The following is a 9,912-nucleotide window of genomic DNA, read 5'->3' as shown; positions in this document are numbered from 1 at the left end:
TCCAGAGATAAACCCACACACATATGTCACCTTATCTTTGATAAAGGAGGCAAGAATATACAATGGAGAAAAGACAGCCTCTTCAATAAGTGGTGCTGGGAAAACTGGACAGCTACATGTAAAAGAATGAAATTAGAACATTCCGTAACACCATACACAAAAATAAACTCAAAATGGATTAAAGACCTAAATGTAAGGTCAGAGACTATAAAACTCTTAGAGGAAAAACACAGGCAGAACACTCTATGACATACATCATAGCAAGATCCTTTTTGACCCACCTCCTACAGAAATGGAAATAAAAACAAAAATAAACAAATGGGACCTAATGAAACTTAAAAGCTTTTGCACAGCAAAGGAAATCATAAATAAGACGAAAAGACAACCCTCAGAATGGGTGAAAATATTTGCAAATGAAGCAATTGACAAAGGATTAATCTCCAAAATATACAAGCAGCTCATGCAGCTCGATATTAAAAAAACAAACAGGACTTCCCTGGTGGCACAGTGGTTAAGAATCCACCTGCCAATGCAGGGGACACGGGTTCGAGCCCTGGTCTGGGAAGATCCCACATGCCACAGAGCAGCTAAGCCCGTGCTCCACAACAAGAGAAGCCACTGCAATGAGAAGCCCGTGCACCACAACGAAGAGTATTCCCCGCTCACTGCAACTAGAGAAAGCTCATGCACAGCAATGAAGACCCAATGCAGCCAAAAATAAAAAACAAAAAAAGCCCCCAAAAAACGCCCCCAAAAAAACCCAGTCCAAAAATGGGCAAAAGACCTAAATAGACATTTTTCCAAACAAGATATACAGATTGCCAACAAACACATGAAAGGATGCTCAACATCACTAATCATTAGAGAAATGCAAGTCAAAACTACAATGAGGTATCACCTCACACTGGTCAGAATGGCCATCATCAAAAAATCTACACACAATAAATGCTGGAGAGGGTGTGGAGAAAAGGGAATTCTCATAGACTGTTGGTGGGAATGTAAACTGATACAGCCACTATGGAGAACAGTATGGAGCTTCCTAAAAAAACTAAAAATAGTATATACAATGGAATATTACTCAGCCATAAAAAGAAACAAAACTGAGTTATTTGTAGTGAGGTGGATGGACCTAGAGTCTGTCATACAGAGTGAAGTAAGTCAGAAAGAGAAAAACAAATACCGTATGCTAACACATATATACGGAATCTAAAAAAAAAAAAAATTGTTCTGAAGAACCTAGGGGCACGACAGGAATAAAGACGCAGACTTAGAGAATGGACTTGAGGACACAGGGAGGGGCAAGGGTAAGTTGGGACGAAGTGAGAGAGTGTCATGGACATATATACACTACCAAATGTAAAATAGATAGCTAGTGGGAAGCAACCGCATAGCACAGGGAGATCACCTCAGTGCTTTGTGTCCACCTAGAGGGAGGATGGGAGGGAGACGCAAGAGGGAGGAGATATGGGGATATATGTATATGTATAGCTGATTCACTTTATCATACAGCAGATACTAACACACCATTGTAAAGCAATTATAGTCCAATAAAGATGTTAAAAAATTTTTTTTAAAAAAATAAAAGGGGTAATATATGGAAAAAACCAAAAAAAACACAAAGTAGTTGTCAAAATATCTGAAAATAACAGATTGGCTATTTATTGTTTATTTAACAATATTGTTTATTGTAAACATAATTATTAATGTTTACTGGGGCAATTTTACATACTGTAAATTCTTCCATTGCAAGTGTACAATTATGTTTTAAAAGTAGGATTATAGATTTGTGCAACCATCATCGCAATCCAATTTTATGATGGATTGACCAATTATTGATCCTGAGTTTTTGATTGTTTAGACAGAGCCTCAATGATGTGCATCCAAACTAGAAGGGTCCCCAAACAAGTTCACCATTCCCAGGTTGTATTACTAACCTTTATCATACAGCGATGAAGTCATTTGTACACAGGTCTGTGTCCCTGACTAGCTTCTAAGCTTTCTTGGGGTGAGAATATGACATAAGGAAATACTTTAAGACAATACCTTAGAATATCAAACTCTGGAAATGTTTCTCTGTAGATGGTATCCAGTACCAATGGCAGCCTCAATGTTTGAGGCACAAAGGTCCAGCATCAGACCTGCTCTCCTGGTTCCTCAGGTTCTCTAACTTTTGGTTACCTTTCTTCAGTGTGACTATGCCCAGTACTGGAAATGTTTTTGGTGAGTGTAAAATTGGTAAAGCCTTCCCACCACTTTGGGACGCTGACTTAGCATTTTTGAACTGCGGTTAAAAGGACGTCTTTACCAGCAAACAAAAATGGCACTGACCTGAGAAGGTGGACATGAGCCAATTCTGAATTGCAGGGCAGTGGGCAATCTGTTGGTACACCTGGTTCTCTGAAGCTGCTTCTCTCAAGGACTTATCCTGGAGCTCCACTGTCATCTCAGTCAGTATGTTCATAGAGCAAGGGATGTTTTGTAAATATCATACAAAATTCGCAGTTGAACTTTGCTGCTCTCCGAAGATAATCATTTTGCTCCCAAGCAAACAGATGTTGAACATGGCACTGCAGCCATTGAAACTAGCCTCCTTCACTCTGATGACAATAGCATTCAACCAGGACAGCTTGTCTGACCCTCTTCTGCAGGCTGCCAAAACATTTGGTTGAAAAGTAAAAATGGAGTCAGTCAATTCACTGCCTTGATACATGATGGATTCCCCCCTCATCTCCACCCCACAAGGCCAAACTCACTTGAATGGCTTTTCTTAAAAAACTGGCAGCCATTTTGGCAGCTTGTACAGAATAGAGAGAGCCTCAACGAAAAATACTATGCAGCACTAACTAGCCTCATGGAACTTGATGATTTAAATCTTATGCTTCAGTAGTAGTAAGCACAGCTGCAGGCAGACCAGGCAGTCTCATAACACAATGCCTGACAAATCTCTCTAAACAAAGTAAGAATTTATTATATTTGTCAGCAAAGACTCTCACCTCTCCGGGTCTCTTTTCAGAGGGGTGTGTTCAAAAGGAAGATGTGTTTGTAGCCTGCCGAAAAGAGGGACAAACACTCCATTAAACATTAAATCCTTTGGGCCCCTTCAGAACACTAAATCCTGACTCCTATAGACAAAAGACAGAACCTATACTCAGAGTTTACAAAGTAAATGAAGCTCTGAGCTGAAGTAAGCAAGGACATTACCCCATTAACCTTGGACAGACAACTGGGCTTATATCATGGTCTGGAATCTTGCCCTTAAAATCCACAACTGCTGTGTATTACATGATCTCTTGCCTGCTAACAATTACTCCCATGTGGTAGAATGACTTTTTTCTCTTGCTCATAATAATATGTCAATTTCCCTGGGGCACAGGTGTCATCCAAAGAAGGCCTTATCTTCTACAGGAATTTTTTTTTTTAAGTTGGCCAGGCCAGATGGCTACCACTTACTTCAGTGCCTCTATATTCTCACTAATATTTTCTGGCCCAAGTATGAATATGTAAAAGAAAAACATGAGGGGACATTTGGCTTTTAATACTTTGGTAGAGTGATGGATCAAAGGGCAGAAATCATGTAAATAAGACTTTTCACTTCTGAGAATGACATGAATTTTGGCCAGCTCAAGATGACAGCCTCTTCACTTGAGCATCTAAAATTTCTAGATCATAAGAAAGGGCCATAGTGTTATGCTGGCTAGCCAGGTTGAAACAGAACAATGGGCAGCTGAGGTGAACTCATCAACCTTAGAGCCTCAGATTAAATTTGCAGCACAGATGGCAAAATATACAACATTTTCCCTTAGCTCTTATCCCATAATACTCTATGATCCAATGATGGAGCTTGGGATGCATTTAGACACTGGGCACAGCTGTATTAGATATATTGATGTGCCTTATGGTCACATATTTATATGACTGTCTTCTCTATTAGACTGTGTCTCGGTGAGGACAAAGACTGTACCTTAGGCATCTTTGAATCCCCAGCTGCAAGTTCAGGGGCACAGTAAGTATTTGTGAATGAATGAATCATGGCAGTGTAAAGAAACTACAGGCATGAAGGGATACATCTTGAATGACTTGGTGCTAAACTTAGCTAAAGTTCTAGGATTGGGGATTTTCCTAAGTTCAGATCATCAGGTGATGAACAATTCATCTTCCAATTTTGGCTAACTTCAGCCTAACTTTAAGCTACCATGTGTTTGTCTTCCTTTATGAAACTTGGATCAAACATAATGTAAGATCACCTTTAACAGATATTACTGTAAAATCAAATTAGTTAGAAATATGCTCAAAGTATACTTCTAGTCTTTAAAATCAGCACAAAAGGCTAGAGATACCATTAGTGACTGCCATCTCTGACTAACAACCACAGAAACACTGTTAGGTTGCCACTACCTTTGACAGAAAGATTATACAGATTTACATATATCTAACACCAACCCAGAGGTTTACATTTCTATGAAAGAGATTGTTTTTGCATAGTTACTGACTCTTCTTAGTTATTAAGGCAACTCAGGGAGGAGTAAAGCTAATTTTACCTGTTTAATATACAAGATAATGCTGTTCACACTCACTTGTGTACATAATGCGGTGGCTTGGGATTCTTGGGTTTTAGATAACTTTAAGTTTTACATAACTTGATTTCTACTCGATTTGTGTTTAATAAGTACCTTAAAACCTGATTGTGTACATACTATACTTAATTTACTATACTTTTTACCCCAGGGAGCTCAGAGTGGTAGGTCAGGTATCATTTTATTCATTCCCACTACATTTCAATAAAGTGGCAATACTCTAATGCTAATTATGGCTTTGAGGAATTGAAGGCAAAGATCAGAATAGAAAAAGAAAACAGAACACAGAACAGAAAAAGTGTTTAAATTCCTGTGCTCTCTCTATCTAGCAATATTCACATGCCAAATATTTATAACTTGTGCTAGTTAGGATAACGCTAGCTGCTATAACAAGCAGGCACTAAAATGTGTAAGGGTTCACACAAAACGGAAGTTTGTTTCTTGCCCATAAAATGTCCTGAGTTGTTTAAGTCAAATGGGGAGTGGGGAGGAGGGGGTGTTCCTCATCATTCAGGGACCCAGGTATTGATATCTGGAGTTTCTGCAATCTTTAGCATTTAGTTTCCAAGGTCATCATAGTGTTTTTTTTTTGTGTGGTGGCTGGAGGAGAATAGGGCAAGTGTGGGAGGTTTTACGAGTGGTCCTAGAAGTAGCACACATCACTTCTACTCATACCCAGCCCCCCCACCCCCTGTTAGCTAGAACTCAGGTACATCGCATTGCCAAGATGCAATTATCTTCCTGGCTAAGAAATTATCTTCCTGGCTGCACAACCTATGTTGCCACAACTCCAGACCATGAAGGGGAAACAGATTTTGGGGATTAGTTAACTGTCATTGCCAAATAACCTAAGTCAAAGCTAGGCTTTTCTGACCTTATCCTTTGAAGCCTTTCACTAATCTGTCCTCTCCCACTGCGGTCACCGGGGTGATGATTTGATGTGAGGGCAACCTGGGCTCTTTTGGATAACAGCAGCCACGCTGAGGGTCACGGTTTACATGTGTTTGCTACTTGACCAATTTCTGTTAGTTAAGCCTGGGGCTTCCCAGGCCTTTAGCAGGTGCTAGTCTAATGCCTGGGTCTATGTAACTGGGGTTCAAGCTCATTCTAGTGACTTTCTGTGGTATTTCCTAAGGCATCTGCATTAACTACAGACCAGCTTGCACCCCTGTCTATTGTGTTGGTGGACCCAATAGTGTTTGTTGTGTATCATTTAAAATTCCTTTATAAATAGCTGTCTCTTGTGTAAAGTGTAATCATCTCCTACTTTTTGCTGTTTATTGTTGGAAGTCTCTTGGGAGCTAGAAAATAACAGTTCTTCATTTTGAAAAATGTTTTTTTTCCTACTTCTAGCTCTGTTTCCTGCCCCCCCACCCCCGCCACACACTTCTCATATTATATCTTCTTATGGCTTGAAAGTACCTTGAATGTACCCACAGGATCTGTTTTGATTATACCCATGAGCCACACAGGAGTTTTTCCAGGATGCTGAATGACTACATAGATAAATTGCGGAAGAAAACCCCACCTGATTCAGATGTCAATAACTACGGCTAGCATTTATTGAACATGTAGTATTAATACTTGCCAGGCAGAATGCTGAGCTCTCTATAAACATCATTCCATTTAATTCTTATATTCACTTTTGGAAGTTGATATATTAATTGCACTTTATACATGATGAAACTGAGGTAGAGAGGGGTTAAGTAACTTGTCTGGGCTACACTAGTGGTAAGTAGTAATACTATAAATGGAGCCAATATTTGCATAACTCCAAGTCTGGGTATATCACCATTCTGGTGTCCTGCCAATAGATTACATTCTCAAAGTTCCTATTTTCCATGGGTTCTCCATGTATGAAAACTATAAAACTCATTCGTATTCTTGGAAAATAAATGGTACACTAAATAAAAATAGATATTTCAGGACATTTTTCGTGATCGTCTTGTTCCTCCCATTAAATTATATGCACTAAAGAAGAACAGACTTAGAATCTAGAGCACATTTCCCACCAGATGAGTCAAGATTTGCAGCTGTAACTGTAGTACTTGACAGCATTGCTTAATAAAAAGATTTAACCCACCTACTACTTTATACTCAATAACAGATTATACCATCCCTAAAGGCAAAACAGTGTGAGAAAAATGATAATGTAACTGTTCCCTAGTGGGTATTGATTAAATGTGAGTATTATGAGCTCATTACGTTGGTTAATTTAGGTTGGGATTATTAATGCAAGTTAAGTTCAATTTAGCACAACTGACAAAAATCCAGGAATATCAATGGAAGGAATAAATGACACATGTGAGCTATAATATTTAAAATTTTAAGCCCTGATATATCTTAAAGATATTTATTTTCATTTACTTATTCTAATACCATCTGGAGTCAGAGGGGTCTGACACCATGTGTGACTTTGGGCAAGTTACATAACCCTTCTATGTCTCAGTTTCCTCATGTTTAGAATGAGGATAATAGTGCCTAACTCACAGGGTTTATTATGAAGATTAAAAGAGATAATGCATATGAAATACTTGGTAATCACTAAGCAAGAGTGAGTGCCTGTCTTAGTTTGCTTGGGCTGCCATACAGAATACCACTTACTAGGTGACATAACAGAAATTTATTTTCTCACAGTTCTGGAAGGTTAGAAGTCCAAAATCAATGTGCTGTCAGGGTTGGTTTCTGGTGAAGCCTCTCTTCTTGCCTTGCAGGTGCCTGCCTTCTGACTGAGTTCTCGTGTGGCCTTTCCTCTGTGCATGTGGAGAGAAGAGAGTTCTCTGATATCTCTTAAAAGAACTCTAGTTCTTATAAGTACACCAGATTTATTGGATTAAGGTTCCACTCTATGGCCTTATTTAACCTTAATAGCCTCCTTATAGGCCCTGTCTCCAAATACAGTCACACTGGCAGTTAGGGATTCAACATACGGATTTCAAGGGGATACAATTCAGTTCACAGCAGTGCTCAAAAACAGCACAATTATTTTTTTCATTACTTCATTTTTATTATATATCCACTCAGTATAAAGCTTTATTTCATAGGGATATGAGACCGCATTAATGTTTTCAAAGTTAAGCTCAACTTAGATTCCTTGAGGGAATCTCCAGAGCAAAAGTACTTTAGGAATTGATCAGAGTTACTGACAGAGTGAGATATTAATTTGTTCTCTGAGACATGCGGTGGTGGTGGTATGTTTGCATGTGTATGTGTGTGATGCTACCTAGAGAGCACACTACAAATAAAGTCTTGAAAATATTAGTTCACTAGAATTGGGATTTTAGGATATCTTGCATGATTAAGGCTCTGATGAAAAACGAATGCTTCTTTCCTTTCCTTTTGCCATTTTTTTCTCTAGTTAAAATTGAGCCAGGTCTCTGAATTCCCATTTTGGCTGAATTGGAAATCTGGAGTTGATGCTCAACTAAATGATTTTTTTTTTTTTTTGCATTTTGTACACTGCCTTCTTCTTTCTGCCTTATCCCGTCCAAAGCATCTGACAGGTGGTGGGACTCCCTATCTTGAAGAATCAAACATATATTCTAAAGTTTAATGCTTGAATTATTCATTTGGATTCTGGATTTGGGGGTCATTTTGCTTTGTCAACCAAAGATTGACAACACGGAGCAAATGTCAGCAAAACAACAGGCACTGGCTTCTCAGTCAAAGCAGTTTTGAAAGCAAGTCCTAATCTTAAAAAGAGCTCTTTCCAAGGCTTAGAAGTGACAGGCTGCCTGGGGGTGGGGGGAGTCTGCTCTGCTGGGCAGAGCCACCTGTATTTCTGTGCAGAATAATTTTGAAAGAGCTTTTTTCCTTCTTCTTTTGGCAGGACATTTGTCATCATAATAAAGATCTGGTATTTACCAGACCCTTTTAAACAAATAATCTGAAAGCAACAGGAGGAAATCTGCAATAATTTACAATCAGCTCTTAGAGCTGTTTAGCTTTTTCACAGTATGCCTGAAATGAGCAATGTTTATAAGAAGTTCAAGACTTCCACAAGCAAACCCATTCTCCTGAAGGTGATAGCTTGCTCCTGACACTCTGAACCCAAGGCCTTGGGTTTCACATCATGTTCTTAGAGAAGTATCTGAGCTTTAGGTCTGCAGCTCTCTAGAGGGCTTTATGGGGGAAGGACCACTCTGGGGGAAAGGACTGTTCTCCCCAGAGCTAACATTTCTGTTACACAGGCTTCAAGACAAGTGAATCTACATCTATGCCGGGGGTGGGGGAGGTTTGGGAAAAAAGAAGAGTAGAAAATCTGATCCTTAATTCCAATAGCATATAAATGAGGTAAGATGACATGACCGATGTACCATCGACTCTATAATGAAGTACTTCACGATGTGGATGCAGAACTCATTTCAAGAGCTTTATTTCCCAGCAAGGGGAAAGACCACTGTGGACTGAAATGGAAAAGGTGAGACTTCAGCTAAATATTTTCATTCCTTTGGTAAATATTTATTGAATATTTTCTACATGACAGTTACTGAGTTGAGCGGAGGATGGTGATAAAGAAGAAATGGGCCCTCGTATAAAAGTGCTTATGTTCAAAGGGGGAGAGAAGCATTAAACATCTAAAAAAGAATTTCAGGTTAGAAAACGGGCAATGAGGGAAATAAACAGGTATTTACAGAATAAAAAAGTAATTTTTACACAGTGTGGTCAGGGAGGTTCTCTCTTAGAAGGTGACATTTTAGCTGCTATTGGATGATAGGAAAGATCCAGCCATAAGAACATTCAGGGGGAGAGCACCGCTGAATTGGAAACCACTGATGTGAAGGGAACAGGTGATGAACTGGGGTTGACTGAGCCTGACAGAGCTGTGGGAGAGGACCCAGAATTACTGATGCTGGGTGTGGGGAGGGGGAGTAATTTTAAGGAAGGAAATTGACTAACTTAGAATTGTACTTCATCCTTCCATCTTGGCCCTTTACTGATATACCTTCCCTGCAGAGGTATGCTAAGTAACATGCTCAGAGCTCCTTGAAGCACAACAAATACAGTGAAACCAAAAGCTGATTGTGTCCATCAACCAGTCATTCACAGAGCACCTTCAGACCTGGGAGTTCAGGTCTCTACCTCCTTTGTTCCTTTTAAAGAGCTTACATCTTTTCCATCTCTATGAGAAGCGGAGACAATTTACTGTTATGATATTTGCTTATCATTAATATGTGAACTGTGCCTTCCTAAAGACAGTTAATGGTGTGTGTGTGTGTGTGTGTGTGTGTGTGTCTGTGTGTAATGGCCTTGCATCACTGAAGTCTGACTTGGGGTAGGCCCCAGTTTCCTTCCCTTGCCTCCTGCCATTCACTCATGTGTCAGTTGAGATCTGCCA

At 39.4% G+C, this 9,912-nt stretch overlaps 1 long non-coding RNA gene across 1 annotated transcript; it reads right to left on the bottom strand.

Moving 5' to 3' along the window:
* Positions 1-2,337: 2,337 nt before the first annotated feature.
* On the bottom strand, positions 2,338-7,308 carry LOC114486249 (uncharacterized). Its single transcript, XR_003679657.1, has 3 exons — positions 7,210-7,308; positions 2,994-3,047; positions 2,338-2,649 (listed from the first exon to the last, which is right to left on the bottom strand). It is a non-coding gene; the product is annotated as an uncharacterized lncRNA (long non-coding RNA).
* Between the last annotated feature and the right edge of the window lie 2,604 nt (positions 7,309-9,912).

Source organism: Physeter macrocephalus, chromosome 5, assembly GCF_002837175.3.
Source record: "Physeter macrocephalus isolate SW-GA chromosome 5, ASM283717v5, whole genome shotgun sequence".
NCBI classification, from domain to species: domain Eukaryota; kingdom Metazoa; phylum Chordata; class Mammalia; order Artiodactyla; family Physeteridae; genus Physeter; species Physeter macrocephalus.
This window is presented reverse-complemented; position numbering and strand designations above follow the sequence as displayed.